The sequence below is a fragment of the Pinus tabuliformis genome, chromosome 1_1, assembly GCF_031772625.1.
Source record: "Pinus tabuliformis cultivar Carrire ecotype Pingquan chromosome 1_1, CPIR1, whole genome shotgun sequence".
In the NCBI taxonomy this organism is placed as follows: Eukaryota; Viridiplantae; Streptophyta; class Pinopsida; order Pinales; family Pinaceae; genus Pinus; species Pinus tabuliformis.
Window position 1 is genome coordinate 347,048,967 of NC_142297.1, and position 25,241 is coordinate 347,074,207.

Below are 25,241 nucleotides of genomic sequence, written 5' to 3' on the forward strand. Positions count from 1 at the left end.
GAGAGAACATAGTGATGTCATCATTGGCTTAACAAGATGCAACAAGTGATCATCACGGTTTTGAGCTTCATAAGGGTGATGACTCTCATTTTAGCATTTCAAGAGCCATTTCTTGAGGGAAATCTCCAGGGATTTTCCAAGAAAAGTTAAAGGAGGGATCTGAGTTGTATACATTGATGAGTATACTATATAATGATCATGTTTTTGGCACTTTAGGGTATGTCATAGGGAAGTGAATGGGGTGTGACAAGATACTATGTAACACCTATTCTATGCTTAGGGCCATATAAACAAGCATAGCTACATAAAAATGTTTGAAAAGTAAATACCTATGAAAAATGATCAAGCTCTACTAATACCAACATGTAAACAATGGATCTCTAAAGCACTTACAGTTCATATCACAAGGAAGAAGTAGGCCTTGAGCCTGAGATTTTATTTTGTACCTAGGTGAAAGAGCATGGAGCATCTCGGTCCATTTCCTCTCCTCTAACAAAGTCTTCAATTCTATGTTGGCATTATGGCTAAAGTGTTGTCCTTGATGGCAACCCATTCAGGTGATAGATCACAGTACTTCAAGTCATCAGCAGAGATTGATGATCAGCTATCAAATATTGAAGAAAATAAGGGGTACGCAGGTACACCTTACATAAGGTGCGTACACGCAGGTCAGTGTTACATAAAGAGCGTACATACCTGCAGTTATCCCATTCAGGAGGTTTGTACCCCCAGTGCACACATTTCAAGGCAAAGAAATTCACATGTGGGGTTTTCTTATGTTTTACTCTTGGTATTTAGCTGACGGTATTGGGTTATTATGGTGTCGGCTCCTGGTATTGATCCATTTTTTATGGAAGAACTTTCCTATATAAAGCAAAGGAGATCATTTGGCTTGAGCATGTTTTTGGTTGAATATCTTATGAGGGCTAGATCTGGTCTAGATCTAAAGAAGGCGAATCTACTGATGGACCGAGATCTCTTCGGTGCATGTTTAGATCTGTAGATCTGACTGTCTGGGTTATTTCTGAAGTCTTGAAATCATCTATGCCCGAAGGTACGTAGGTACAGTGAGAGAAAAGTGCGTACATACGCAGGAACGAAGCGTTTCAGGTGCGCCGGTACGCAGGCACAGAAGGGTTTCAGGTGCACTGGTACGCAGGCACAGAACGGTTTCAGGTGCACCGGTACACAGGCACAGAAGGGTTTCAGGTGTGCCGGTACGCAGGCACAGAAGGGTTTCAGGTGCGCCTGTACGCAGGCACAGAAGGGTTGCAGGTGCATCGGTACGCAGGCACAGAAGGGTTGCAGGTGCGGAGGTCCGCAGGCAGTTCAACGGACTCAGAGCGAGGTATGCAGGCTAGCAGTTGAGCAGGGTGCGTACATAAGCAGGCTAGCAGTTGAGCAGGGTGCATACTGTAAGCAGGCAAGCAGTTGAGCAAGGTGAGTACTGTAAGCAGGCCAGAAGTTGAGCAGGGTGCTTACGTAAGCAGGCGAGCAGTTGAGTAGGGTGCTTACTTCTCTTAAAATCTTTGTTTATCATTGTTGTGTTCTGTGTTTGGTCCTATTATTGTTGATCTGGTTACTACAGTTTACTGGGTGATTCTCTTATACTTGATGATTATTTGATTCTTATGGATCCAGTTTGAAAATTTATGAAAAGTGGTCCTTGTAAGAAAAGAAGTAGGGGGTTGTAGCTCCCTTCCAGGAGAGACTGGAAAACGAGAGAGAGAGTTGTAGCTCTCTGTAGGTTGCAGCCTGCGTACTGGTAAAGGACTGCACCAGTACAAAACCATTGTAAAAGGAGTTTCTAATTTGAAGGAAGATAGAGACATATTGCAGCAGGTGGTTTTCACCCACATTGGGTTTCCACCTTACATCTTGTGTTCTTTCGTGTGACTATCTGTTTTCTTTTGTTCATGCTCATTATTTTATGGTACTGACATGCAAAAACAATTCAAAGAACAAATGAAGAAGATTTATTAAAAGAATTAGATAATACTGATTCACCCCCCCTCTCAGTATTATTTCCAACAATTGGTATCAGAGCCGGTCCTTCAGAGAAGCTTGATCGCTTGAAGGTAGATCGTTCATCATGAGAAACTACGAGAGAGAAGCATCAATCAGGCCACCGGTTTTTGATGGGACAAACTTCAATTATTGGAAGGTAAGAGTTACTGCCTATTTTCAATCTCTTGGTACAGAAGTTTGGGACATCGTAGAGACAGGCTACGCTTTTCCTTCAGCTACTCCTACAGATGCAGCCGAGAAAAAGAAGTATGAAACAAATGCGAAAGCAGTGAGTACTCTATTAGGATGTATATCTCAATCAGATTTCATGAAGGTAATGCACTATAAATCCGCAAAAGAGATATGGGACAAAATTGTCACGAGCTATGAAGGAGATGAACAGGTAAAGCGTGCTAAACTTCAAACTCTCAGAATTCAGTATGAGACTCTCAAAATGTATAATGATGAAAGTGTGGCTAACTTTTTTCTTCGGGTAGATGAGGTTGTTAACTGTATGAAAAATTTGGGTGAAGAAATAAAAGAGGCTATTGTGGTTGAAAAAGTTCTAAGATCATTGTCCCCCAAGTTTGAATCTAAAGTATCTGTAATAGAAGAAAAGGAAAATCTATGAATTCTTACTATGTCTAAGCTACATGGAATTCTAACTGCTTATGAAATGAGAAAGGGAGGTCCATCAGACAGAAGAGAAGCTGCTTTCAAGGCATCAGGCAAAGGAGATTATTATGAAGCGAGCCACGTCCCAGAAGAAGAGGAAGAAGAATCAAATTTTGTCAGAAATCTTCAAAGGGGTTCTGGAAGGTTCAGAGGTAAGTTACCTTTTAAATGCTTTTCTTGTGGAAGAGTAGGTCATTATGCTGCAAAATGTCCTTATAAGGATAAAGGAAAGGAACCTACTAGATGGAACAAGAAACAGGATGCAAATAAGAAAAGCTACTACACTCATGAAGATAGTGATGGTCTATCAAACAGTGATGAAGATGAACAAGGTAATGAATATAAGTTGTTAATGGCATTTGAAGATGATGATTATATGGATGCTATAGATGTGGATAACCTTTATGATGAAATTACTAGACTCAAGAGATGTATAGAAGAAAAGAACACGATCATTGATACTCTACAATTTCAAATTGATGAAAAGGAAAAACATCTTGAAAAATTAGAAGGTGAAATTGTTGGTCTTAGAAAAGAGATTGAGAAAACAAAAGCTATTAATCTCAAGTTTGTCAAAGGATCTGAAACTTTGGATGAGATTATCAATGTGCAGCGGTCTCCACTAAACAAGACAGGTCTGGGCTATAATGGAGAAACTTCTCAAGCATCCACCTCAAAAAGTTATCTTGATGCAGCAAGAAGAAATGAGCAAAAGTACAATGAAGATCATCAGGTAAAGCAGGGATGAATTACAAATAGAAACTATCAGGGGCAATCCATCTTATGGGTGAACAAAAGCTACAACCAGCCACAGGTAAAATCTTCTCAATTTGGTTCAAGAATAGATGACAATAGAAATTACAATCAATTGGCTGGTAGATTCGATAACCGCAGAAGTTTCTTTAATGGACAATGCTTTTCTTGCCATAACTTTGGTCACAAATCAGCTCAATGTGTTGCATATAAAACAATCATAACTAGGGAAGCTCAAAAACAAAGAAGTATGACCGGGATTACAAAAAGGACCTATAACAACTTTTCGGTTCTTGAAAATGAAGTTGAATGTTCTATTTACAATAACTTTGGTCATGAAGAATCTGAATGCAGGAGCAGGTTTCAGCAGAAAAAGGAACAAGCGTCAAGCACCAAAACATGGAGAATAAAGGAACCACAAACAGAAAGATGTGGGATAGCATTTTATGCAGAGGGACAGGAAAATCTATGGTACATTGACAGTGGATGTTCAAAGCATATGACAGGTGATAAAGAAAAACTTGAGTCATTTTCTGCTCTAGAAAAAGGAAAGAAAGTCTCGTTTGGAAATGATACTCCTGCAACTATAAAAGGAAAAGGCATTGCTTAGTTAAAAGAAAACGTCAAGGCTGGAAATGTTTTGTATGTTGATGGATTGAAGCATAATCTTCTAAGTGTCAGCCAGATGTGTGATCAAAGAACCGAGGTTATATTCAGATCAAATGGATGTCTTGTTCGTGATCTTGATACAGGTAAAACAGTGATCAAAGGCAAAAGAACTCCAAATAATCTGTACATATTTGAAGAAGGACAACAACAATGCTATCTGAGCAAGGATGACGAGCACTGGTTATGGCATCGGAGGTTGTACATCTAAGGTTTTCACAAATAAGGAAAGCATGCAAATATCAGGCAGTTCGCGATCTTCCAGATATCAAAATTCCTGACAACACCATATGAAAATCATGTCATTTTGGAAAACAAACCAGAACTAACTTTCCAGAGAAAGAAGCATCAGCTAGCGTGCCTCTTGAGCTAGTACATACAGATACATGCGGTCCTTTCAGGAAAAGAACACCTCGAGGAGAAGAATACTTGATATTATTGATTGACGATTTCTCCAGGTTTGTCTGGTTAGGACTTATGAAGCACAAAGATGAAGCATTCGAAAAATTCAAATCCTTCAAAGCCTTGGTTGAAAATGAATCAGGTCACAAAATTAAGTGCCTCAGATCCGACAGAGGTGGGGAATTTACTTCAAATGAATTTTTCGATATCTGTGAAGAACATGGGATAAGAAGAGAATTCTCTACAGCAAGAACTCCTCAGCAAAATGGAGTTGTGGAAAGAATGAACAGAACAGTCCAACAAATGGCTCGTGCTATGCTTGATGAGTCAGGAACTCCCGCAACTTTCTGGGGTGAAGCTGCACATGCTGCAATTGTTATTCTCAACAAAAAAAATGTCCGGGTGAACAGCACTCAAACTCCTCATGAGCTCTGGAGTGGTAGGACTCCTTCAGTAAAGCACTTCAAAATCTTTGGGAGCAAATGCTATATCAAGAATACTGATGAGCAGCTTGGCAAACTTGAACCTAGAGCAGATGAAGGCATTCTTCTTGGTTACTCTCCACATAGCAAAGCATACAAATGCTACAATAAAAGACTTGGTAGAATTGTTGACAGCATTGATGTAGTGGTTGATGAGAAGGGATACATTCCTAGGCAAGTACGTCATGAAGACATCGAAGAAGATGAAGGCTAACCCCAACGACAAAATGATGAAGAAGAAGAACCATAGAAGAACCTCAAGAAGAACCAGAGGAGCAAACAAGAATAGAAGAAAAAACTCCATCCAGATATGTTCAGAAGAACCATCCAGAATCTCAGATTATGGGGCAGAAAGAAGCAGGTGTACAAACAAGAAGAACAGTTGCAGAAGCTTCAAGCTATTTGGCATTACTCTCCTCTACTGAACCACAAAATGTGAAAGAGGCATGCAAAGATGAATGTTGGGTGAAAGCAATGGATGAAGAACTTGAGCAGATCGAAAAGAACAACACTTGGGAGCTGGTTCCTAGACCAAAAGTTAAGAATGTTATCGGGACAAAATGGGTCTTTAAAAACAAATTGAATGAAAATGGAGAAGTAATTAGAAACAAACCCAAACTTGTTTGTAAAGGGTATGCGCAGCAAGAAGGAATAGACTTTGAAGAAACCTTTGCTCCTGTTGCAAGACTTGAGGCCATCCAAATGTTCCTTGCTCTCTCAAGTTTTCGAAACTTCAAAGTATTTCAAATGGATGTGAAATCAGCCTTTCTGAATGGAGACTTGGAAGAAGAAGTGTACATTGAACAGCCAGATGGGTTCATTCTTGGAAATGATCCAAATCTTGTATGCAGATTGAAAAAGGCTCTCTATGGTCTCAAACAAGCTCCAAGGGCTTGGTACTACCGTTTGGACAAATATCTTCATCAACAAGGCTTTTCAAAAGGATCGGCAGATAGCAATCTTTATATAAAAGTTGAAAATGACAATTGCTAATACTTGTTGTGTATGTAGATGACATTATTTTTGGGAGCAATGAAGAAGCTATGAGTCAAAACTTTGCCTTGGTCATGCAGAAAGAATTTGAAATGTCCTTGCTAGGAGAACTGACATATTTCCTTGGTTTGCAAATCCAACAAAAAGAAGGAGGAATCTTTTTATCTCAAACCAAGTATCTCAAACAGATTTTGAAGAAATATGGTATGGAAGATGCAAAACCAGTATGTACACCCATGGTCACAGGATGTAGCCTCAGTGCAAATGATGAATCTGCAGCAGTACATCAACCAACCTACAGATCTATGATTGGAAGTTTACTTTATTTGACAGGTACCCACCCAGACATCATGCATGCAGTTGGAATAGTTGGAAGATTTCAGGCAAATCCAAAGGAGACTCATCTTCAGGCAGTGAAGAGAATTTTCAAATATCTTCAAGGGTCTCAAAATTATGGCTTATGGTATCCTGGAGATACAGATCTTACACTTCATGCTTATACAGATGCAGATTGGGCCGGAAGCGTGGATGACAGGAAAAGCACAAGTGGTGGTGCGTTCTTTATGGGTTCCAGACTGGTATCTTGGTTCAGAAAGAAACAGAGTTCGATTGCCTTTTCTACAGCTGAAGCAGAATATGTTGCTGCTGCATCTTGTTGCACCCAACTCCTTTGGATGATGCAGAATTTGCAGGATTTTCAAATCACTTGTACACCACCAATCCCCATCTTATGTGATAACACAAGTGCAATCAGCATCTCAAAGAATCCGGTTATGCATTCAAAAACTAAGCACATACCAATCAAGTATCATTTTCTCTGGGAACAAGTGCTTGAACAGAAGGTCAAGTTGGAGTATGTTCCTTCTAAGGAACAAGTTGCTGATATTATCACCAAACCATTGCGCAGGGACACTTTTGAATACCTCAGGCAAAAGCTGGGGGTTGTTGATGCATCATCTTATTGTTGAACCTCTTCTCATTGGTGGTACAAGTTCAGGGGGAGCCTATAATGCATTGTTGGCATTATGGAGGATGTGCAGAAGGAGATCTTGGAAGTAGCTGCAATATGTCTCTATCTCTTTCATGGTGGATTATGGTTCTTCATTGCAGATCTGGTTCATATTCAGGGGGAGCATGTTCTTAGGGGGAGCATAACCCTTTGTCCTTGATGTAAAAGGGGGAGAATGAAGCTGAAGTTTTGAGGATTGCCATCAAGTCCAAAGGGGGAGATTGTTGGCATTATGGCTAAAGTGTTGTCCTTGATGGCAACTCATTCAGGTGATAGATCACAGTACTTCAAGTCAGCAGCAGAGATTGATGATCAACTATCAAATATTGAAGAAAATTAGGGGTACGCAGGTACACCTTACATAAGGTGCGTACACGCAGGTCAGTGTTACATAAAGTGCGTACATACCCACAGTTATCCCGTTCAGGAGGTGCGTACCCCCAGTGCACACATTTCAAGGCAAAGAAATTCACATGTGGGGTTTTCTTATGTTTTACTCTTGGTATTTAGCCGACGGTATTGGGTTATTATGGTGTCGGCTCGTGGTATTGATCCATGTTTTAAGGAAGAACTTTCCTATATAAAGCAAAGGAGATCATTTGGCTTGAGCATGTTTTTGGTTGAATATCTTATGAGGGCTAGATCTGGTCTAGATCTAAAGAAGGCGAATCTACTGATGGACCGAGATCTCTTCGGCGCATGTTCAGATCTGTAGATCTGACTGTCTGGGTTATTTCTGAAGTCTTGAAATCATCTATGCCCAAAGGTACGCAGGTACAGTGAGAGAAAAGTGCGTACATACGCAGGAACGAAGCGTTTCAGGTGCGCCGGTACGCAGGCACAGAAGGGTTTTAGGTGCGCTGGTACGCAGGCACAGAACGGTTTCAAGTGCGCCGGTACGCAGGCACAGAAGGGTTTCAGGTGCGCCGGTACGCAGGCACAGAAGGGTTTCAGGTGGGCCGGTACACAGGCACAGAAGGGTTGCAGGTGCGTTGGTACGCAGGCACAGAAGGGTTGCAGGTGTGGAGGTCCGCAGGCAATTCAATGGACTCAGAGCGAGGTACGCAGGCTAGCAGTTGAGCAGGGTGCGTACATAAGCAGGCTAGCAGTTGAGCAGGGTGCGTACTGTAAGCAGGCAAGCAGTTGAGCAGGGTGAGTACTGTAAGGAGGCCAGCAGTTGAGCAGGGTGCTTACGTAAGCAGGCGAGCAGTTGAGTAGGGTGCTTACTTCTCTTAAAATCTTTGTTTATCATTGTTGTGTTCTGGGTTTGGTCCTATTATTGTTGATCTGGTTACTACAGTTGACTGGGTGATTCTCTTATACTTGATGATTATTTGATGCTTATGGATCCAGTTTGAAAATTTATGAAAAGTGGTCCTTGTAAGAAAAGAAGTAGGGGGTTGTAGCTCCCTTCCAGGAGAGACTGGAAAATGAGAGAGAGAGTTGTAGCTCTCTGCAGGTTGCAGCCTGCGTACTGGTAAAGGACTGCACCAGTACAAAACCATTGTAAAAGGAGTTTCTAATTTGAAAGAAGATAGAGACATATTGCAGCAGGTGGTTTTCACCCACATTGGGTTTCCACCTTACATCTTGTGTTCTTTGGTGTGACTATCTATTTTCTTTTGTTCATGCTCATTATTTTATGGTACTGTCATGCAAAAACAATTCAAAGAACAAATAAGGAAGATTTATTAAAAGAATTAGATAATACTGATTCACCCCCCCTCTCAGTATTATTTCCAACATTCTATTTGAAGGCATTTTTGCAATACGATCAATCTCCATGTTTTTTTCATGTACTTCGGACCAATCTAAATCCTTTCTAGAAAAAATGATATTTTAGTTAGGGCCTTGCATTGGAAGCGCAATGATTATTTCCCATTTAACTCTCTTTACCATTTTGTGACCCAAGGAGTTGTTGCAACAATAACATATAAATGTGTTGCAATGATGACCTATAGGGTTTCCACAATAATGACCAAACGAGTTTTGACAACTGTAAACTAGTGAGTTTCTGGAAATTTTAACTAGTGTGTTTCCACAATGTTCAACCAACTATTGTGGTAATGGTAAACCACCGATTTGCTACAATACTCAATGAGTGAGTTGCTAGAACAATCATACAACAAGTTACCACAATAACTAACTAGCGAGTTTCCACAATGGTTCACCAACAACTTGCCACAAGGGTTAACAAGCAAGTTTTTGCAACAATTGACTAGTGAGTAGTTGCAATGATTAATTAGCAAGCTTCCTGACCAGTCAACCAGTGAGTTGTTGGAATGGAAAATTAGTGAGTTTTCATAGCATTGAAATAATTTGTTGTTGCAATAGTGAACAAATGGATTTTTTGCAATCAATTTGGTGATCTTGTAACCCTTAGTAGACAGCAACGAGTTGTGTGCTCTCCTATTTTTGAGAGGGACATGGTCAAATAGTACAATTTTTTTGCATAAATAAAGAAAGCAACCTAGAACAACATTTCCTTTATGTAATACTTTGCCAATAAATTATATAATAGTATAAGCATAGAGATATATAAGGAGGCTTATTTCCAGAATCTAAATTAGTAATGTGGAAGATGAAGGTTTTCACAAATTGGGTTTTACTAATGTGGAGGATGAATGGGTTTACAAATTAGGTTTTAGTAATGTGGAGGATAAAGGGTTTTACAAATTGGGTTTTAACTAGCACCAATACTGTTGTTGGGAAAAGTATCCAATTCAGAATGCCCCTATCCCACTCTAAGGTGTGATAGTGCCTTAGCAACAAACGAGGTAAACTAATTGATTATTCTTCTTTATAAAATGTAAATCAGGAAGAAGGATCTAACTAGCCTGTGTCTTCCGCTAGTTTGTCGATACAAATCACTCCTCTCTTTAGTAGCTCCCAGCTTCCTGCTCCTTCACCGGCCCAGCTTCACCGAATTCCTGCAAGATCACAAGAGAGAGAAACTACACAAAGATACAACTATACATTCATAAAAAGCTCAAGATCAGATTAAGCTAAACATGTAAGCATAACAAAACATCATTGGTACACAACATGTAGGAGAAACTCAAATAGTTTATTTATATGATAATAAAGTCAAAGAGGATATACCGCCAAGTGAGTTCCGATCTAGCATCTACCTCCCAGCAAAGGAATCCCTTCCTCTCCTCCAACAAAGCATAAATCACCCAATGTACTAATCTCAATCTCGAACCAACAACAATTCTCTGCAAAGTACAAAATTCTAGACTCCTGAACCTCTGGGTGAGAGATCCATATATAGATGTAAGTAGAGAGGATGAGTCAGCATATGTTTTGACTTGTGGCTTCTCTCTGTCAGTTCTTGCTTCCACTTGGAGGTTGAGAACCTCTTACTCATCACTAGTCAAATTCATTGAGGCAAGTGTCATTGGAGAAGATTCTGGAAGCTTCCAGGGTCTTTCCACCTCGTTGAATGAGCTTGCCATTTGTCATTTCCCGCTCAGTACACCCTGGTAGTGCTTCCACCTGTGTTGCAGTGCACCTAGACAGTGTAGACTCTGTATTTCAACGCAGGCAGCTAGTGGAGCCTCTGAATTGATCCTGAATTGACTATTTCTGAGTGGTTTTTGGTGGAGAACTTCTGGGAGAAGCTGTCATTGGTTGACCTTGTTCCTTTAGGAGCTGTAACAACATCTTTAGGGACTTTGGATCCCTTGAATTATGGACATTTCATGCTTATAGTTGTAAGGCACAAAAATGTCTATAACAGTTGCCCCCTAAAGTATGAGGCCGTTTATCGGGAGAAATGCTTTATTAGGAGGATCCAAAGTTCATTCAATGCTGGGAGGAGACCTGTAATAAGATACAATACAATACATTATTTTTCATACTGTTTTCATGATCTAGCTGAGGCGGGCATTGCCATGCTCAACTTTATAAATTCATTTTTATGTACATAGGACAGACAATTGTCTGATGATAGACTAATGATCTTGCTGAAATCGTCTTCCTTTGGTACAATGATTGTATGTGCTGCAATGTTGTACATGTCAATGTCTTTATTTTTCCTGAATATATATCGTAGCCCGGATTGATGAAACTAGATCCGGGGTCTTCAAACTCATTCGATCTTCATTCTAAGTACAAGTCGATCCATGTGAGAAATGTTCTGAAGTCGACATGGAAAGACATCGCTTGATTACCGGTCAATGAGGTAAACCGTTAACAAGCGCGAGAGGAATCACCGATAATGATAATGACCCTCAAGGTACTGCAGTACAATTCACGTGGTGTGAATAAAGGACTTGGCATCGAACACCACGCAAAATCTTTCGGTCGAAGGATATTGATGTATACCTGTCGCCGGAAGTGAGAAACTTGCCATTGAGGCATGCAAGATTCAAAGTACTGAAGGGGTTGTTCCTAGATCAACTTCTTGGATAATGAGCTGATGTCGACAAGAAGCGATCCATCAAAGGAGGGCCTTAATGTATCCCACATCATTGACATGGAATGGAGCAAATGATTTTGATGGAGGTGAAAACGATCTGATGATATATGGTTCAAGGTAGCGGCCATGAAAGAATGAAGGATAATGTATGGTAGTGGATGGGACACGGTTGACCTCTCTAGATGACTTCTCTTCAACATATTGGCGACACTTGTGTGATGGATTGGTAGAATTTACCCCAAAGGTGGATGGTATGGCGAGACCATGGCGATGTGACCGGTGAACGAAACAACCCAACCCGACTCAGGCATGGAGTGGAAGTGTCATGTTCAAGAGCGACTTGCTACCAATAAAGTTCTTTGAGTTTCTTCCCAATTTTTCCCCAGTCATTGCCGACCAGTACCTCTTTATTTTTGTCAAGCTTGAGGAGGATAACATATGCTTGTTTTATAATTTGCCCTTTGGGCAAACCCATCGCTATGTTTTAACGAGCCTAGCGATAGTGAAACTCGTTCTCCTCTAAAGACAAGTTTGTCGCTATTTAATGTTTTTAACGACTCTAACGACAAAGATAACTCAGTCCTTTTCATTTTTAGAGAGTCTGAAAAGGTATGTAAAGTCAACTCCAAAAGTCCTTTTTCGTCATCTAATCCCTTAAGTCCAAATAAGTATAAAACAATACAGAAGGGATGAATTTTCGATAGTTTTTACGAGCCGGACAAAACAAGCACTCGATCTTTTTGTGTAATAATCCCTCAGGTCTAAAAATATTAAAATCTAGAGGAGGGATAGCACTTCTGGTCGCTTTAACGAGCTGGAAGGCCAAAACTCGGCAATCTTTTCATATTTTACAAGTCAGATGAAAAGAGCTTAAAGAAGACTCATCTTTTGAGGAACGAGTGATAAAACGGGTTAGTAGCTGATTCCAGGTAAGGGTTGGAATTTTCCAATCACGACAGTGTCACAAGGATGGCTAGAGAAATCACTCTTCGCAGATGTTCCTCAAACTGGGTAAACAATCAAATGGAGGTGAATGATCGGCCAATGGAAAAGTGGAGGTGACAGTGCAAACACGACCAAGGTTTTAGTGGCTGATAATGTTACATTCGCGGTGGTTATTTACGGGAGGGTAGTTCATTTTTTAACGAGCTTAAACGCGGAAAACACTGCTCGGTCTTATGTTTATTTTTTAACCAGCATGAACTATGTGCTAAAACTGCTCGATTATCCAGTCATATGATAAGAATGTCTCATGTAAGATTCCATTTTTTACGGAGCTTGCGCCTTACCAAAGCTATGCCCCGCATCCTTTCTTTATGAAAGTTAGGAAACGATTAACCCAAAAAACAGATAAATAACCGCTCTTTGCTTGCACTCCGAAAGGTTTGCATGACCCTAGGTATAAAACAGAGTTTCAAGGTTACCTCTACTTCACTTCCGCTAAAACGATTGTTTTACCGAGAGAGACCTACCTCTTTCAGGTTACCCAAAGATTGTCCTGTTAATCTTTCAAACAAAACACTTCTTCCGCGATATCTACCGACATATACAAAGGTGAGTGACAACGAGCGCCAAACACATAACTTTAACAAGAGAATCTTATTCCAGAACAACCCCACTTCCAACCACGGACGGGGTACGGACTAGTCATATTCTCCCGCGGAAACCTACCCTATACCTAAAGTTTCCCTGCCGAAGCAGACCAAGACACATGCCCCCTGGGTTCCAGTCATATCCCTGAGAATTACTCGCGCTCATCGGGAGGACGAACCGTGGGTTGAGACATTTCTTGCATGTAGAGACCATTTAGGGACGTTATATGACTATTTGCGATGCGTGATCCGAGAAATGAAAGCTGGTCCACGAGCTTGACCACTCTTCCTTCGTGCGGAAAACACATTACTCTAAAGAGTGAGGAGACGATGGCTCCCATGCAATATATATAGTCTCATCCAAGGAGTAGGTTATAATCCAAGGGTCCTTGAATGACCATCACGTTCATTTGAACGATCTTCCCTTTCAATGTGATAGGCACATTGGGGAGGATCCCTAAAGGTCGACTGGTTCTTTTATCAAAGCCTGCCAGATTTCTCATTTCAGGCAAAAGCACTGGCGAACCAAGCGCTTTCCAAGCAATAGAGGAAAGGATACTCACAAATGCCCCCTCATCAATGATGGTGCTAGCCATGACCATTCTGTATATTTGGACGATAATTCTGAATGTTATGCTTGCTGGAAAACGGGGTCTGCTTAGTTGGTTCCAGTCGAAGGAGACAACTAGGTTGCTTGGTGGTGGGACCGAGTAGACGACCGGGTATCACTCTGATGAACTTCCTTCTTGCGATAAAGGAATGGGGGAATTTCCACCGTGCTCGTCGGAGTCTGTGTTGATGAAGAGAATTTGGATGGTGTCATCTTTATCCTCTTCAGTGACTGTATCATTCAAAGATAAATCCTCTGAAGGCAAGACCAGGTCAACTGCCGCCTCGACCTTTTGACTTTCGTCGGGTATGGATTCAGCTGGTTCATCTTCAATGACCGGTGCTTCAGCTGACCACTTAAGTGGGCCAGCTGGATTTTCAACTAACGAAGGACTCGGCAAGAGTTTTTTATATCCAGGAGAAAGTTGTAACGGTGAAACCGGACGATCATCCAAAACTCTTTTCGCTTCGTCTAAGAAGGGACAATGGTGGATGGCATGGTTGCCTTCACACAGTCTACAGGGAGATCTAGTTCTCCCTTTTTGTCCAAGGACATCACTTTCGCTAGTTGACGGTATGCATTCAACATGGCTATCAGAGGTTGATGCCACCGGATTGTGCAAACGGGGAGACCAATCCCTTAGTATCCAAGGGATGCAGGGGCAATCTATGTGGAAGTGGTATCCCATGCATACGACACATGGCGATTTAGGCCTAGTCAGTGCTGTGTGTGGATTTTTGTTAGACGACACTTGTTTGCCCCCAGTCGCTTTTGGCTCCTTCTTCTTCTTCTCTTTCTTCTTCTTTTCCTTCTTCTCCTTAGGAACTTGGTTTTTTGTTTTACCAGTTCCGTCAAGCGAAGAGGAAGGAGGAGAGAAAGAATTAGAGGAAGTAGAAGGCTGGTGGGCAATTCTGGACTGGTCTAACTGTTGATTCGACTGTTCAGGAATAGTGGTGTTCTGAACGACATTGGTTGAGAAGAGCCAGACCGGCAAGCCAATTGTCAGTCCTGGAAGCGACAATGTGGCCATATGGGGTGCACCAACATCTCCCCAAGAGGACAAGGGACTAGGATTTCCACCAAGGGAAATTCCTTGGTTGGTGGGTTCCATTTTCTCAACCTAAAGATCAACGCAAGAAAAAAGGGGTGATTGTTCCGTTTAAAATAAATTTTAACGACGCTTTAGACACAACTTGCTTTTTCAATTTTAAAGAGTCGAGAAAAAGATAAAGATGATTCTAGTCTCCTTCGATGTTTTATCGAACCCGAAGTGACAAATGCTCGGATGAACTTTTTCCGTTATAGAGTTTGAAAAAGGCCAAAAGAAACTGCTCTGGAGTTCTAGGTAGAGGGTGTGCCAAACTTTTTACAAAACCACAGAATACTTTTTAAGGTACGGGCGGTCAATCTTCCCGAATGCTGTGTTCAGTGCATTGCGATCAGTAGGGCGACCGACATAGCTTCCTAAGGATAAAGGCTTTATTCCTATAGGGGTCTCCCAATATATACTCGATGGTACGTGGGAGCACAATCCATACAGGTGCTATCATCTCTCAGGAGGAATCACCCAACCATCAGCGAGATCGACAGTCACCAGGTTTTACGACGCCGGAACACGTCTCTAGCCTAGACCTCTATGTTGTGCGTTAAGTTACAAAGCGTTGTTAAGTTCATTCAATTTATTTTAGGTTGATCTTTCTTAGAAGTTTTCCTTTTTGGATCACCACGAGATGTATGATACAATTCCTAAATGCAGTCTAAAGATGATAAGCAAGCTTTTATATCTTTTCAACAATGAAAATCCTAGCTACAAGGGGAAAAGGAAGACACAAACTTTTCTCAAAGCACATAGAGCACACTTTAAATGCACTTTTCCTAAATCAACATACAAACTATCAATATGCAAATGCACAAATGCATGTATTTGTTTTCGCTTTCTTAATATTGATGCCTAAAAAGAAAGTTGTTGTACAAATTTGAATTCGATTTCAAGTGAAAACATAAACAAGTTCCTTTTTTCGAAATCAAAAAGACGATTACGACACTTTATGATTTACTTGTTTCGACACTAGAAATGCATAAATTCAAACCAAACGACAAAAGTAAAAGCTCAATCAACTGTGAACAGCAAACAAACTCACTCCTAAGATCAGAACGACACTTACGACAGGTCTAGATCTAAGGGTGACAGTATGACTAGTTTAATTTTGTAATGGGAAACTGCAAATGATGTAACAAATACACAAAGAACAAATACAGTTTCTTTATACAACTGAGGTGGAATTGAGGCAAAGAAAAGGGGTTTCAGATAGGTACACTGACTGATAATAGGCTGCAAAAAACGGAGATGAAACTGAGAAAAGGAAGGAGGGAAACACAGCTGCACAAGGCAAGGGCTGATCAGCGCACCCTCAGCATAGAGAAACTGAACCTCAATGTAGGTATTCTTCACGGGACCTGCGTTGAAATGCAGATCCTCTTCACAGAGTCTGCGCTGAAGCAGAAACGAGAGTTGTTTCTGGGTTCTAGGTCACGGTTTGTAGTTAAATCTACAGTTTTTGGCCGGATCAAAGCTATAAATTAGGTACAATTAGGAGGATGATTTAAAGGAGGACTAAGATCTATCACAAAGGGCTTTTAGAGCACTTGTGGATCAGTTTGTTCAGATCATAAAAACAGGGCCAGTGAGTGGACTAGAGTGGCATATCTCTACTTTGCATTTGAAAATGGAAAATGCAATTCGATTCGGCACTCCTGAGTTTATGAGAAGAACAACAATAGAAACACAAATAAACTAACAAGATACTCTCCCCAGCGGAATCGCCAATTTGTTGTTGGGAAAAGTATCCAATTTGGAATGCCCCTATCCCACTCTAAGGTGTGATAGTGCCTTAGCAACAAACGAGGTAAACTAATTGAGTATTCTTCTTTATGAAATGTAAATGAGGAAGAAGGATCTAACTAACCTGTGTCTTCCGCTAGTTTGTCGATCCAAATCACTCCTCTCTTCAGTAGCTCCTAACTTCCTGCTCCTTCACCGGCCCAGCTTCACTGAATTCCTGCAAGATCACAAGAGAGAGAAACTACACAAAGATACAGATATACATTCATAAAAAGCTCAAGATCAGATTAAGCTAAACATGTAAGCATAACAAAACATCACTGGTACACAACATGTAGGAGAAACTCAAATAGTTTATTTATATGATAATAAAGTCAAAGAGGAGATACAACCAAGTGAGTTCTGATCCAGCATCTACCTCCCAGCAAAGGAATCCCTTCCTCTCCTCCAACAAAGCATAAATCACCCAATGTACTAATCTCAATTTCGAACCAACAACAATTCTCTACAAAGTACAAAATTCCAGCCTCCTGAACCTCTGGGTGAGAGATCCATATATAGATGTAAGCAGAGAGGGTGAGTCAGCTTATGTTTTGACTTGTGGCTTCTCTCTGTCAGTTCTTGCTTCCACTTGGAGGTTGAGAACCTCTTACTCATCACTAGTTGAATTCATTGAGGCAAGTGTCATTGGAGAAGATTCTGGAAGCTTCCAGGGTCTTTCCACCTCGTTGAATGAGCTTGCCATTTGTCATTTCCCACTCAACGCACCCTGGTAGTGCTCCCACCTGCGTTGCAGTGCACCTAGCCAGTGTAGACTCTGCATTTCAACACAGGCAGCTAGTGGAGCCTCTGAATTGATCCTGAATTGACTATTTCTGAGTCGTTTTTGGTGGAGAACTTCTGGGAGAAGCTGTCATTGGTTGACCTTGTTCCTTTAGGAGCTGTAACAACATCTTTAGGGACATTGGATCCCTTGAATTATGGACATTTCATGATTATAGCTGTAAGGCACAAAAATGTCTATAACAAATACAAACAATGAAAAAAAATATTATGCTTATAACTAGATATAGAATCTACGTATGCAGTAATTTGCGTGGGCTTTGGCATGCAAAAAAAAAACATTATTTGTATAACCATAAATGGAATATGAGTAGGTACGATAGGAAATGAATTAGAGGTTTATGACCCTACTTACAATTTCCTATTCTGAAAAAAGCAATTCCTATTTTGAACTTACAAGATGAGAGATGCAGACTTCATTGCATACGTCCCACATACAAAATAAACAATTGGAGCGAGTTTTGCATGTCACTTACAAAATTGATACAAAAATCAGCCTAAACATTGGAGCTTTTTTTGCAATCTAATCAATGAAAAAATTGTGTCAAAAAAATGAGTAATTAATATTTTATGAGTTGAAAATAATGAGAAAGTTTGTTTCATAGTTGTGTGTGTGTCTTAGTTTAGACTTAGTTCCTATTTTCTAGGATATAGTTTTGATCTCCCAAAATTGAATATAAAATTATATATCTAGAATTGTATGATCAATGTAATAGAGAATGCTTCTTAAGAAGTCTCCAAGTGTAGCTTGTTGACCTATGAGCTGCTATTTTCAGTGTGTAAGTTTCATTCCAATTTGTCTTTCCATTTGTTAACATAGTATCAGAGCTAGGCAGAGTTCGTGGCTAGATTAAGAGCCTTGGTGGCTGAGGTTGTTGGTTCAATTGCTTTTTGATTGAGTGCTGATTTATTATGAATAACCTGATCAACGTGACCCTGACAAGGAGAAGTTGTGTTGAACAATGTTTGTGTTGCACTAGGAAAGAGTGTTGATCAGCGATGGTAAACAATGATGCAGAAAAATAATGAGAAATTTCTTCATCACAACCTATACCAAGGTGAAAGGGCGCTGCGGTTTTTTCCCTATTAGAGGTGGCTTGAGACTAGAAGTGTTTGTGTTGGTGTTTTTTCTAAGGCCATATTTCTAGAGTTGGATCTGTAGTATTGGGATTTGAAGTTTTTGGAGGATCTGAAGTTTGATTCATAGATAGATTATTGGAGGATGTGGAGGTGGATGTGTGGATCGCTCTGTGGAGGAATTGGTGGTAGATCCACAGATCAGTGGCTGGATAAAAAGATATGTAGATTGGACCAGTGGATCTGTTATTGGATTTGTGCTTCTGGCACAATGAATAATAACATTACAAAGACATAGCTTAATGAGAGCAATAGGCTCGATGGGTCAAATTACGCTAACTCAAAGTTGAAGTTGCAGACATTGCTCGAGGGTTTAATTACTGTTAGAAAATTATATATTATGGAGCAATGGAACACATAAAATATTGCAGAAATATAAACACAGAAAACGCACAAAACAAGAGAGACACAGATATATGTGGTTCACCCAGTTTGGGCTACGTCCACCCCAAAGAGCCAGTCCTTCCTTTCTATTATCTAGAAAAATGAAGAGACACAACCTACAACAAATCCGCTGTAATATCCTCTGTTTTCTCTCACAGTCTCACCTCCCTGTTTCTCGCTCACAGAACACATCTATCTCACAGCCTCAAATACAATACCCTCATACAAAGAGAGGGGTTGCCTTCTAGGGAAAAAAACCCTAAACTAAAAATAAGTTCTACTGTCAGATCATCCGCCTAATGAACAACCCAGATTGACTAGAAATTATTATACTTTTACAAGGAAATTTTACAGCTACTTTTAGCTTTGGGGGTGCTGCCCCCGAAACCCCCCATCAAGGGGGGGCTCCCAAAGGTCACAGCCGCCCCCCCTGGACCCCCCCTGCAGTGAATATTTTACGGGCGGCGTTGCCGCCCCAATTTTGAACTGGGGTCCTATATGGCTATACCTTTGAATATAGAAGATAATCAGGCTCCACACCGAACAATATGTTGGACAATTACAAATGGGGATGATGCTCTGTTGATTGCAACCATCGCTTGCACACTCGCATCAGTTCAAGAATGGGAGAAGAGGAAAATAAAGCGAAGGTGTTTTTGAAGATGTTAATAAAAAATAGCATAATCCCTCACATCCAACAATGAAAAGCCACCAATGAAATTTGGGTGACGCTCAAGGATTTTCATTAGATGAAAAATAAAAATTATATGTTGTTTATGAAGAGTGTGATTCTATTTATCATAATGGATGAGAATGAATCCATTGTTGCATTCATTTCAAAGATTACTTCATTCATCTCACGGATCAAAAGACCGAGAGACAAGTTGGAAGATATAGGGGAGAAAGTGTCCAAGACAGATCTTGTCACAATTATCAAATGTTCATTATAGGGCTCCCAGAGATGGAGAAAGGTCCCACCTGTGAAGAAATGACAAGAATTTTAATGGAGGAAGAAGAGATACATATGAATCGAAAGCCTCATAATGTAGATCTCGCATTGGTAGCAAAGGAAATATTCTTGAAACAGAAACCAAGAGGACATAAAAAGGGTGGTCCATCCAAGAAAAATCCATTTCAAGCTATGTCATATTCTAGAAATGATTTAGGAATTAAGTGTTTTTGTTGTGGCATTGGTAGCAAAGGAAATATTCTTGAAACGAAAGCCAAGAGGAGGACATAAAAATGGTGGTCCATCCAAGTAAAATCTATTTCAACATATGTCATCTGTTAGAAACGATTTAGGTATTAATTGTTTTTACTATGGCATAACTGGTCATATTTTTATATATTTCTATAAAATAAGACTGGTGAAACCAAACTTAGACAAAAAAGGAATACAAGGGATTTTGTTCACGAAGATCAGAATCGTGAACTTAAATTGTTTATTTCTGATGTTTCTCTATTCGTTAAGGCTGATGAGGTTGAAACTTGGTTTGTGGGTTGTTGAGCATCTTCTTATATGACAGGTAATAAATATGGGCATGAAAATTTTAAAGTTATCAACGATGGTACTAACATCTATCTTGGAGATGACAGAGCATATAAAATTAATGGGTATCGAGATATTCCTGTGATATTACCGAATGGTAATAGCAGGTGCATCCAGAATGTCAATTATGTACATGGTATTAAAAATAATTTGATCTCTGTATCCATGACTAGATCAAAATTTAAAGAGAGAATTTTCCAAACCTTGCTGTGTTATAAAAGATTTTCTCGATCATCATAAGCTAGTTGCATCAGGAGTATAATTTGTAGGCCTATATAAGTTGAAGGTTATAAGTGTGCCACATATTTAACTTCGATGAATATGAGAGAAAAGACTTTATGGCATCAAAGGGTTTGGCCACATCAAATTTCATGACTTGTTACTACTACATAAACAAGGTATGCTTTAGGGACTTCTTGTTTTAACAAATGAACATATTAATTGTGAAGATTTGCGGTTCGAAAGATACACGGGGATGAATTTCCCTCTACCTTAAATACGAGAAAGAAAGATATGCTTGAGCTTGTGCATACAAATATATGTGTAACCTATGCACACAAGGTCCTTAGGTGGATATTACTATTTCTTATTATTTATTGAGCATTGCACAAGATATAGATGGTTATACTTTCTTACAAGGAAAGTGGTGTTTTCAATTATTTTAAAGAATTTAGAAATATAGTTGAAAAGCGGATAAGGAAAATGATTAAAATTCTCTGGTCATATCAAGGGGGAGAATACATGGTTGGAAAATTCATCAAATATTGTAGAGATCATGGAATAGCACAACAATTTACAGTGCCCCACACTCCACAATAAAATTGAGTTCCAAAGAGAAAGAACAAAACTTTGGTGGAATGTGCACGCAACATGATAAAAGGTGAGAACATATCCAATGGTTTTTGGGTAGAAGTAATTAATACTGCAATTTACTTAAAGAACATAATTCCAACTTGATGTTTTGATCTCAAGACTCCATTTGAGGATTTGTATGGTTTCAAACTTGTAGTCCATCACTTGAGAGTATTTGGTTCTAAATATTTTGTGCACATTTCTAAGGAAGATAGGAAGAATTTAGATGTTAAAGATATAAAGTGCATGTTTGTAGGGTATTTTTCTGATTTCAAAGCATATAAGACAATCATTTACAACAACAGTAGCAGCAAAAAGAGGAATCTAATGATGTAGATACATTCACTTGTTGAAGTCTATTCAGAGGTGAGCAGGAAATCGAACATGACATAATTGAGGCAAGTCAGTTACCACTGAGATTAGATAGGCAGACTCACTTACCTGTACGGTACAAAGACAATGGTCTTATGACTAGTATTTTAAATGTTGTCGAGCCCATAAATTATAATGAAGCAAGTCATTATGATGAATGGAGGTGAGCTATGAAAGAAGTGCATGAGTCCATAATTAAAAATAAAACTTGGGAATAAGTCGAACTGTGAAAAGGAAATGATCCCATAGGTTGTAAATGGTAAGATAAACCTAAGTTCAAAGCAGATGGTAGTGTAGACAAGTATAAAGCTAGGTTGGTGGCCGAAGGTTACAAACAGAAAGAAGGAATTGATATGAGGATAATTTTGCTCCTGTAGTTAAGTTAATACTATTACAATGTTAATAGTTCTAGCTACAAATGGAGCATACACGAGCCAGATGTGAAATCTACTTTTCTAAATGGGGAGTTGAAAGAAGAGGTATATTTAACACAACCTTAAAGGTTCATTAAAAAGGGGTAGGAGCACTTGGTATGTAAATTAAAGAAGCCATTGTATGGATTGAAACAAACTCCCAGATCTTGGTATGAGAAAATAGAATGTTAGTTATTACAACATGATTATAAGAGATTTAAAATGATCCAAATTTGTTATGAGATTTGATTGAAATGGGCAGATTATGTTTATTTCCTTATATGTTGATGATTTTATTGTTACTAAAAATTATAATGAATTGGTTGAACAAATTAAAGTGTAGAGGTCATAGATATTTTAAATGAAGGACCTTAGGAATTGCATTAATGTTTCAGTCTTGAAGTCTTCAGGTATTCCAGACAGATTTTTGTTACTCAAGGAAACTATGTCACGTAATTGTTGAAGAAATTCATAATGGATTAGTGTAAGGAAACTTCAGCACATATATAATAGAATGTCAAATTTCAGAGTGATGATAGTTCTAAAGTGGTGGATGCTACGTTGTACATACAACTGGTTGGAAGTTTGATTTATTTCCCTACAGTCAGACTTGACTTAGCATATTTTTCTAGTGTATTGAGTTAATTCAGCGCAAAACCTCTTGAAAATCATTGGGTGGAAACAAAAGTTGTCTTAAGGTATCTTTAAGGAACTATAAATTTTGCCATTATATATACTAATTCTTTTGATATTAAATTGACAAGCTATTCATATTTAAATGGGGCTCGAGATCTCAATGATAGAAGATCTATAACAGGGTATGCTTTCAATATCGGGTCTAGGATAATTTCTTGGAGTAGTAAAAAGCAGAGTATTGTACCTTTATCATCAATAGAAGCAGAGTATCAAGCTATATGTGTGGCCACTTGTGAAGAAATTTGTTTGAGAAAAATTCTTCGTGATGCAATAGAAGAACAAAAAGATACTACAGTAATCAGATGCGACAAGTGATGTTCAATCAAGCTGCCAAATGATCATGTTTTTCATAAAAACACAAAACATGTAGATACTCAATTTCATTTCATTATAGAAAAGGTTTAGTCTAAAGGTTCAGTCAAAAAATTCTATGGAGCCAAACAACTCCTCTTTGTCCAACTCAAGTCCTTCAACATTTACATCAACATCGTGACTATCCATGGAAAATGTGTTTGCATATTCACCAAGATCTGATATTGCCTTTATATTTATCTCATTTATTTCAGGAGGGTCAGTGTAAGAATTAGTTCTACTTTGATGATTTAGTAATTGGTTTGAATCCATTAAACAAGAAGACAACCAGCCAATATTTATGGCATGCTTGCAAATTTTTCCAGAAATAGACCATGGAAAATCACAATTTACAAATTTTGTGCAATGACATGTGACAAGATATTGCTTATTACGTTTATATTTAATCCTCACCCAAAAAGCGTGAGACATTTTCTCATGAGGGCTGCAATCATTATCTAAAATTATTTTTTCTTTTTTCATTGATGATTCAAATTGTTTCTATTTCATGTAATTATTAAAAAATCCCTCCTTTTATAGAATTTTCCTAAACCAATAACAAGGTTCAACATTTGTTAGAAGAACATGTATCAACCAATCCATTCGATGAGTACATACCTTTCTTCTATCAAATAAAAAGTTTATCTTTAGCTAATAATGATATGACTCCACAACATTGTTTGTCCCCTGATTTTCCATGGGTAAAATCGACACAACCTTGTACACACATCCCTATTTGCATGTATATTTTATCCGTATGAAAACCAAAAAGGGAAATTTTGGAAACAGTTTGTCAACTTACAAATCTTGTCACCAAAAACAAATTCTTGTGAAAATAGTCTAAGAACTTCTCCTCATTAGCAAATTTATGGAAGAAAGCATCAATTGCATTGATCACTTCAACACTGGAACAATAATTCATAGCTAAAATTGAATCACTAAACATCTCTTTTGCTATTTATGGATTACTGGCCAATCGATTCACTTTTTTAGCCATTCTCGAGGTATGTGCCAAACGCACAATATAGCAATGCACATTGTGACTCTCCTACCACATTCAATTCATTTCAAGAATGTTAATTTTTGTAATAAATAAAGTTTCACTATAAAATAATAAGATTCAAGTTACATTAAAACACAAATTTCATGCAATACATCGTCAACCATGAAGACATTAACTTTCCAACTATGACCAAATTGGTGACACCTATGCATGAGGTGCTCCAATCATAGTGAAATGTCTTGTGATGTATTACGTGATTCCACCACCCATGCAATTGGAACCCAACTTTGTTTCTAATCAAACATTAGGAGTGTGTAAGAATGATACTATCAAATTAAAAAAAAGTATGAAACCAACTTCATCTCATTAATCATTATTAATCATTACAAATCAAATTATTCTACTAGATCAATCGTACTTAATATACTGATGCAATTTTTATTTGTGCTGAACATTTAATCTGTGGCTATTAGGATATTATTCGATAGCTTCACCATGGTATCCAAAATCCACTTCATTTGAATTTCAACTATAAAAGGGATCTCTCCACCATTGGGCTTTTAATAAAAGAAAGAATCATCTTGGTGTTTTCTATACCAAAGGTTCACACTCATTTCATCCTTGTTATGGAATTGATACTTTCCCTTCATTAGATGATTATAGATTTTAACCACATATTTCATACACCAAAATAAGTCCATAACTAAAGCTTTGGCATCCATGTCAACATGTTTTTTAACATGCATTTTGCAAACCGAGTCAATCGACACTTCCAAGAAACAACTCTCTATATAGGAAACCATTTCCTTTGATAACTTTGGTTGATACAGGGACCTATCATCATCTGAAGTTTCATGTTGCCCATGATGAGGCCATCCTTAGTTATCTTCATGTTGCTACATGTTGTATGGCTATTAGGCTATTATTCAATAGATTCACCATGGTCTCCAACATCCACTTCATTTGAAGTCCAACTATAAAAATGATCTCTCCAACATTGGGCTTTTGATAAAAGAAAGAATCGTCTTGGTGTTTTCTATACAAAAGGTTCACACATATTTCATCCTTGTTATGGAATTGATATTTTCCCTTCATTAGACGATTATAGGTTTTAGCCATATATTTGATACACAAAAATAAATCCGTAGCCCGAGCTTTCACATCCATGTCAACATATTTTTTAACAT